This window comes from Adiantum capillus-veneris, chromosome 16 (genome assembly GCF_014529385.1).
Source record: "Adiantum capillus-veneris isolate H3 chromosome 16, ASM1452938v2, whole genome shotgun sequence".
NCBI lineage: Eukaryota > Viridiplantae > Streptophyta > Polypodiopsida > Polypodiales > Pteridaceae > Adiantum > Adiantum capillus-veneris.
The window spans coordinates 86,109,218-86,116,500 of record NC_140946.1 but is presented as its reverse complement, the minus strand read 5'-3'; positions in this window follow the sequence as shown (position 1 = coordinate 86,116,500).

The window sequence follows — 7,283 nt, the reverse complement described above, 5'->3', positions numbered from 1 at the left end:
CTACTCCACAACTCAAGCGCGACAAGGATTTTGAAATCCTTTGTAATGAAAAGGGAGGCGAAATAGAATATGATTTTGAAATTTGGGGGATAATCAGGGGCATGAGCGTCAACAAGGATTGAACCGCCTCCAACACGAATGAGATTTGCCCGCGCTTGTTGTAAACCATCTCGCCTTGGGTTACTTGTGCACCTAATCTGGAGCCTTTTACTATTAAACAAAAGAGAGGGGGGGGGGGGGGGGGGGAGGGATTGGTCCTTAAAAGGCACCCGGTTTTTTACTGGCTCCTCTACCCTAAGCTTATAAAGAGGAGATATTGACTCTTTTTCTAGTGCAAAGTACTTATCAATACAAATACAAGAAATCATACTCGCTCTACATTCAATAGAACCCATTAATTTCTTGAGTATATTCTACGTGCATACTGTGTGTATCTACATCTGCCACTGTGCAACCCTCCATTCCCCGTCTCGCATCTCCCTCCCGCTTTCCCTGAGCGACGTCACCCACCATAACCTGCCTCGCCTATTTTTGCTCTGTGTAACTTTGTTGCCACCATCGCCTCTCGTGTGTGTCTCTTTCGAGGGCGGTACGCGGGTCAGATTACCATCTTCATGAGACAACTTTGCTTCAATGCCCCCAAAGCTACATTATCAAACCCCCCACCTCCTAGAATCCGTGATGCCAAGCTCAGACCAAGTTTGCACAAGCCAGTCAAATCGGTCATTTTGATGACTCGAAGCTCAGGATGGTTGTAGAGAATGAAGCATGGCCCCCCTCCACCACGGCATCCAGCAAGTTGTACCCTCCGAGAGAGAGAGAGAGAGAAAGAGAGAGAGAGAGAGAGAGAGAGAGAGAGAGAGAGAGATTCTGCTACTCTAGACGAGCCCAATAGACACCAGAGAGAGAGAGAGATTTTGTCTACGTCGGACGCGATGCCGTCTGTTTCCCTCCTTCCTCTGTGGCAATTGCAAAGGAGAGTGCAAGTAAAGTTGTGCAACGAGGGGGCGCAGGCGTGTTCTTTTGTGGAGAGCACATGTGTGTGAAGTCACGCAGGGGAAGGACACAACGGGGACGCACATGAGACGTCTGCATCCGACGGAAGAGGCAGGGCATTGCTCCTCAAGCTGGGACAGCAGTGGTCACCAGGCCTACGGGAAACCTGCAAGGTGGGCTGGGCGCGGCGGTGATCTGCAAGCTCACATCTGCGCAAGCAGTAGGGGAGATTCTTTTTTTTCCATTTGCGACAAGGGCAACGACTGCTGACTAATGAGAGCATTAAAGTAGAAAGAGTAGTCGCAAGAAGTTTCAGGATGAGCCAGCGCGTGAGCGCTGTGAACCGAGCAAGGAGCGGGGTTAGACAGTTGACATTCGATGGTGGGCCGAGCCTGGAGCAGACCTAGAGGAGGTCCTGTTCAGAAGCAAGGCCGCGAGTGGAGGCGGGGGCAGGGACAGGGGGCTGCACCTCACTATAGATGGGGCCGAGCAACTACTGTGCAAGTACGGCTCACACGACAATGATGGCGAAGCATGTGGCACGATGGTCGAGGGAAGAGAGAGAAGAGAGAGATAGACTATTTTACGTCTTTTGGGGAGGGAGGGAAGAAGAGATCTAGCGAGATTCCGTTTAAAAGACGAACGTAGACCCAATAGTATATCAAATATAATGAGGCTTGCAACTTTGATTACCATACTTCATGCTTCTAAATAAATTTGGGTGGGTATGTCCCTACAATCTTCTTGGCTTTGTAAACGAAGCCTTAGAGAGGGGTTTAGTTAGAATACTTTCAATGTTTTAAGCGATGATTGAGACTTGTCTTAAATGTTATTTCTATTTTAAACTATTAAATGAATCTTTCTATTTCACCTTTCATTTCACATTTCACATCGTCACCTTGACTTCTCTTGCATACCTGTGAAGAATCCACTTTGGAAATGGAACATTATTATTTTATACCGCGTCCGATGCGGGGTGCAACTAATCATCACGGTTTTCCACATAAACTGCTAAACGAGGGTCATTCCGTTCTACCTCGAGACATTGACTCGAAAATCCGTTCGTGGTTAGACTGATGCATGGATTACAAACTAACTAAGGATTGGTCCCCCTTACGTCTGGAAGATCCGGAAAGAGAAAAAACAAATGAGGCGACTCAGGTGAGATCTAATGAAGATTCAACCTTCGAATCACTCGTGGGATTCGGGCGATCCAGGGAGGACCGGTGGTCGCTAGCAGATCCTTCTTTCTCGGGAATCTATTCATTCCTTATCAGTGTATAGATGGCTATCTCTCGAGCACAAACGATGATAACATCGGGCCAGACGTGAAAGACGGAGCACCTGATAACGTGTATTCACAGATGCCACTCTGTCTACTTTTTACTCCGCAATTACTACTACTTCTTTTATCATTAACTAACAGATCCAAGTTTAAGGTGCCCTTCATACCGATGTTCCACATATCAATATAAATACAGGTTTGAGATGGCAAGTCAAATTGCAACGATTTACTTCTTGTTGATAAATTGCTTCCCTCATTAATGTTTTTAGAATGCTAAAGTGAAGCTTTACCTTACATAATTCTACTAGTAAATTATATACATAACATACATACATATACACACACACACACACATACATATATATATATATATATATCTACACACACACATACATACATATATATATATATTTATTTATTTGTTTCTCTCACACACACACATACATATATATAATCAATGAACAAACCATGGTAAAGGGAAGAAAAAAAAAGCCTAATGAAATATTTGAGAATTTAGTTCAAAAATCTTGCAAATTCAAAATTTCTACTGGTATTTTCGGTTTGCTTCTTTGCAAGGAAAAAGTCAATCGCTTGATAAAAGAGACATTCCCGAACAATGCTTCACCTTATACAATTCTAGTTAACTCAACCTAATGATTTTATCACTTTCTTATTGTTTTAAAATTCCATTGTGACTCTTTCACTTGTTTTCATTTTTTTTAAGAGGAATCACGGAAGATGCTTCCTAGGGCTTGACGTCAAAAGGGGGGGGAGGAGGCACGTGGAGAGAGAGAGACAAGGGGAGATGCCAGCTACGAGGTCGAGTATGGACAAACAGACAGCGAGCGTGCTTGCATCATCTCCAAGTATTTGCCATTGCTACCTGCTCACAGCTCATGATGTTGAATCTAGCGAGGACAGACACCAAGTTGGTTGTCACCCTCGCAACAAGGCAAGAGTGGACGGAAGGGGATGGAGGCAGTGGCACATATTGTGCAGTGCAAGGCAAGGCCGCCATGGCGTTGTGCAGGAGAAAACAGACGGAATGATGCAGAAGAGCAAGAGATCATGGGCTTGCAAGAGAGAGGTATCAGAGATTGGAGGAGGGTAGAGCAGGGATTGTGCAGGGCAGGCCTCGGATGCAGTAGCTCTCTCTCTCTTTCTTTCTCTCTCTCTCTCTCTCTCTCTCTCTCTCTCTCTCTCTCTCTCTCATACACGTCCGGGCCATCACAAAGGCCAGGCTAGCCGTGTATTAAGAAAGCATGTCCCGATAGGAGATGAGGACACACGGAGCAAGTTACAAGGCGTATGGCACGTACGGACAGAAGCAAGAAGATGGACGCATGCATGTGTGATGGTCGCGAGCAGAGCAAAGATCTCCATGGCGTCCCGTTTTGTAGTGGAGATTTGGGTGATGTGGCATGGAACTTTTCGCTTTCGACTCTCCGCTACAAAAGGAATCTTCCCTCCTAATTAATTAACAAAAGTGCAATAGACCCATAAAATAGTGGAATGATTTATATGCAACTCTCAACCGCATTATGTTGGATTGAATTTTTTTATTCTTTGATTGTTTTGAATGTTTGCTCATTCGTGGACACACAAGCAACAGCATAACCCCACGCACAAATAATGTATACTTGGAGGACACGAGCCACGTGGACATAATCAATTTATACTTTGGACATTCACTAAAGCTACTTTGAGGTTAAGAAAATTTTAAATCAAGTAAAAAAACATTCCGATGAACAACATTCAACATTTGCACCAAATAAACAACATTTAATAAAATAACAAATGAAAACATTTAAAAATTTATTTAAGATTACAAAATTCTAATTGCTTCCTTTTGATAGTATTTCTTGATTTAGTATGATACCCCTTAATGCTCTTTTCATTTTTGGCTTCTCCATTAGAAGCTATCAAAACATTGAGAGCTGCAGCCAATGTGCTTGGTTGCTCGGTTTTGGTCTTTCTTGGGACAGTACAACTCATGATTGCCAACCAGCATATAAGTGCTTACAAAATTTAACAAGAGAGAGAAAGAGATCGCTTGCTGATTTGTAGCCATACTTTTGTTTGAGCGTACAAGTGACTATAAATTAGCATGTAGGTGTTTATATTAGCTTACAAGTGGCTACATAACATCATATAGCTTACAAGTGACTGCATAACATCGAGTAGGGGAATCGAGGGAGCTTTTTACGGAGAATGGATTGTTTGGAAAAATTATTGAAAAAGCTCTCTCCATCAAGTTTGTGATGATTCTCTAATCTTCTTAAAAAAAGCTCCCTCCGCCAAATGAGTGATAGCCACTCATCACCTAATCCATGTAACTACTATTTCCCAATTTTCACTCTCTCTCTCTCTCTCTCTCTCTCTCTCTCTCTCTCTCTCTCTCTCTCTGTGTGTGTGGGGCACACATCAAGTCCATATATCTCTCTCACATTTCACGGAAAGGGTTACAAGAACAAAAAAAATCCACTTAATTACAAGATCAGACCACTTGAGAATAAGCATATCTCTATTCAAAAGCAAGTTAAAAGCAATCGTTCATAACGGTCTACAAAAAATATCATTGTCCACACAATGTGAGGTGCAAACTGAAATATCTACTCTAAGTCATGGGCTAGTGGGTATAACTCTACAATGTTTGGAAGCATCCCCAATAGAAATGCTGCCTTCAGAGCACGATCCACCTCATTTGCATGCCTCTTGTCCTTCTCCTGCATCTCTCTAAGTTGATGGGCTTGCATTTCCAAAACATTGTTTAGTTTTGTAGAGAACTCTTTGTTGCTCCTGAATATTGTCATCATGCGGTCCATCTAGCTCCCCATGAAATGGAACGCTCCATAGTCTCCTCCATACTGGACGACAACATCGTTCTTGTTTGTATATTGTGCGAGCAATTGCCAAACAAACCAATGCACGTGCTCCATACCCCCTGTACAACAAAAGAAGGTCAAAACAAGCAGAGAAACTTATTTTTAGATAGAACATGCCAAAGTGTGTATACATGGCATAGGTGTCCCATCCTCCTCTTTCGTCCAATCATCCTCCTCTAGCAAATCGAACCAAACGTCGTCAGACGGCATGCCAATGGCCTCTGATGTCCAAGTCTGCTATTTCTTCATTGCGGACACCAACATACTGTCCTACTTTCTTCTTGCAGATTGGTGTCTTACAAACAACTACATTTAGGTGGTCTTCACGCCATCCAGCGGCAGCAGCGATATCACGAACCATGACATAATTATCTAACTAATAGACAACTACAAACACGCATTGGTCATCAGCTATTGCAAGCGCGAGTTGAGCAAGTTGTCCAAACTAGTATACTTCCATTTTGTTTCAATCGGGCACATCAAAATCAAATATCCCATACACAGGAGTATATACTGGCCTGGGCATTGATTTCAAATGTATACTCGGGATAATGATGTAGACATTCTCAATCTCCTTTACAATTGATGACCAAAAAACCTTAATCCGCAACCACTCTCAAAAGACAACAAATTCTCTTGTATCAATTAAACTTTATATATTTCAAATATTTTCTTCATGTAAGTAAAGAACAGAAATGTTGAGAGTTAATGTATTTATCAATCTGAGGGATGTCCAAACTCTTTACATCTGTTGGATCACTAGAAGCCATCACACGGAGAATGTAGGTTTTTTTTATGGCGAGAAGGTTTGCATAGGCTAGCCTGTACAATCTTTCCTTCGTCACCCACTTCAGATGGTTGGTCCACTCGATTGTACGCTAAGTCCTACATGAACATCCAAAGGGGTCAATTTTGAATTGTACTCCAAGCATGTTTTGTAATACCAGTAGAAGGTCAAAACAACCAACCTCCACCAATCATGTCCCAATACCGGATCAACAATGCCCAATGCATGTTTTTTCATTTTTCTCGATGGCCCGTTGGTCTCAAAGAATGTTTTTTTGTATTGGGCTTGAAAACCCTGAGGGAAGCATTCTATCCTTGTGTGCTATAATATTTCTCAGGCTGCGTCGACATAAGAGCGACGAGGACATTGTACCGTGATTTCATTCCTACCCTCCTATCAATGTCTGCCTACATCCAACTATAGACTATACATTGTAGCTTCTCCATGATTGCCTCCTTTGAAGCAAGGCCCATTGCCTGCACCATCCAAAGCATGTCCGTGTAAGAGGCTGCCATGCATCCTGTCTTGTTCAATCTACATGGGATTGAAGAAAAAAGACCGTCAAGACTATCTTATACTAACGCTAGTTGCGACGGCAAATAGAATCAAAGTATCTTACTTATTTATACGCATAGCAATGCTCAACATATTAGCCTCGTTTAAAGAATCTATTATCACTAGTTCAACTCAAACTCTTAGGTGCAGATTGGCGTCTTTTTTGTAGTCAACACCTAAAACCAAAGAGAAGGATACACATTAACGACATTTTAGAACATAAAAGTAAATTAACACCATTAACAATAGAGCTTAGTCTCTTTAAGAACTCCCATCCAAGCGGCTAGCCTATGGTTGCCATCCCAAGTATACAACATTTTGCCACACAGGTCACCCTAGCAAGTGTCTTTGATTTTGGCCTCGAACTCCTCGCTAGCCACTTGCCACAAGGGATCCCATGTCTGCATGATATTGCCGTCTACATTGATGGAAGGATGGCGCGGTGCATCAAGAGAGCATATGAAGCATCCTTTGGGCTCATAATACCCCTCAAACAAGAATTTATCGGCCAAAGGTTGCAGTTGCTTGGGGTCCCGTCTAACTTGTCTTGCTTTCTCTAGCTTTACCAAACAACAAAGAGGAACCCACGGTAATGGAATTTCATGCTCCACCTGCATTGTCCAAAATATGTTAAAGCCCAAACTTTGCAACATATATACTTCTTTAAACTCAAATGCTCTTATGTACGTTCAAATTTCCAAGATGTTTTGATAACAGATCTTGGCAAACTGTAACATCTTCGTTAATTAAAAATTCACCTCCAGCATTTGCCCCT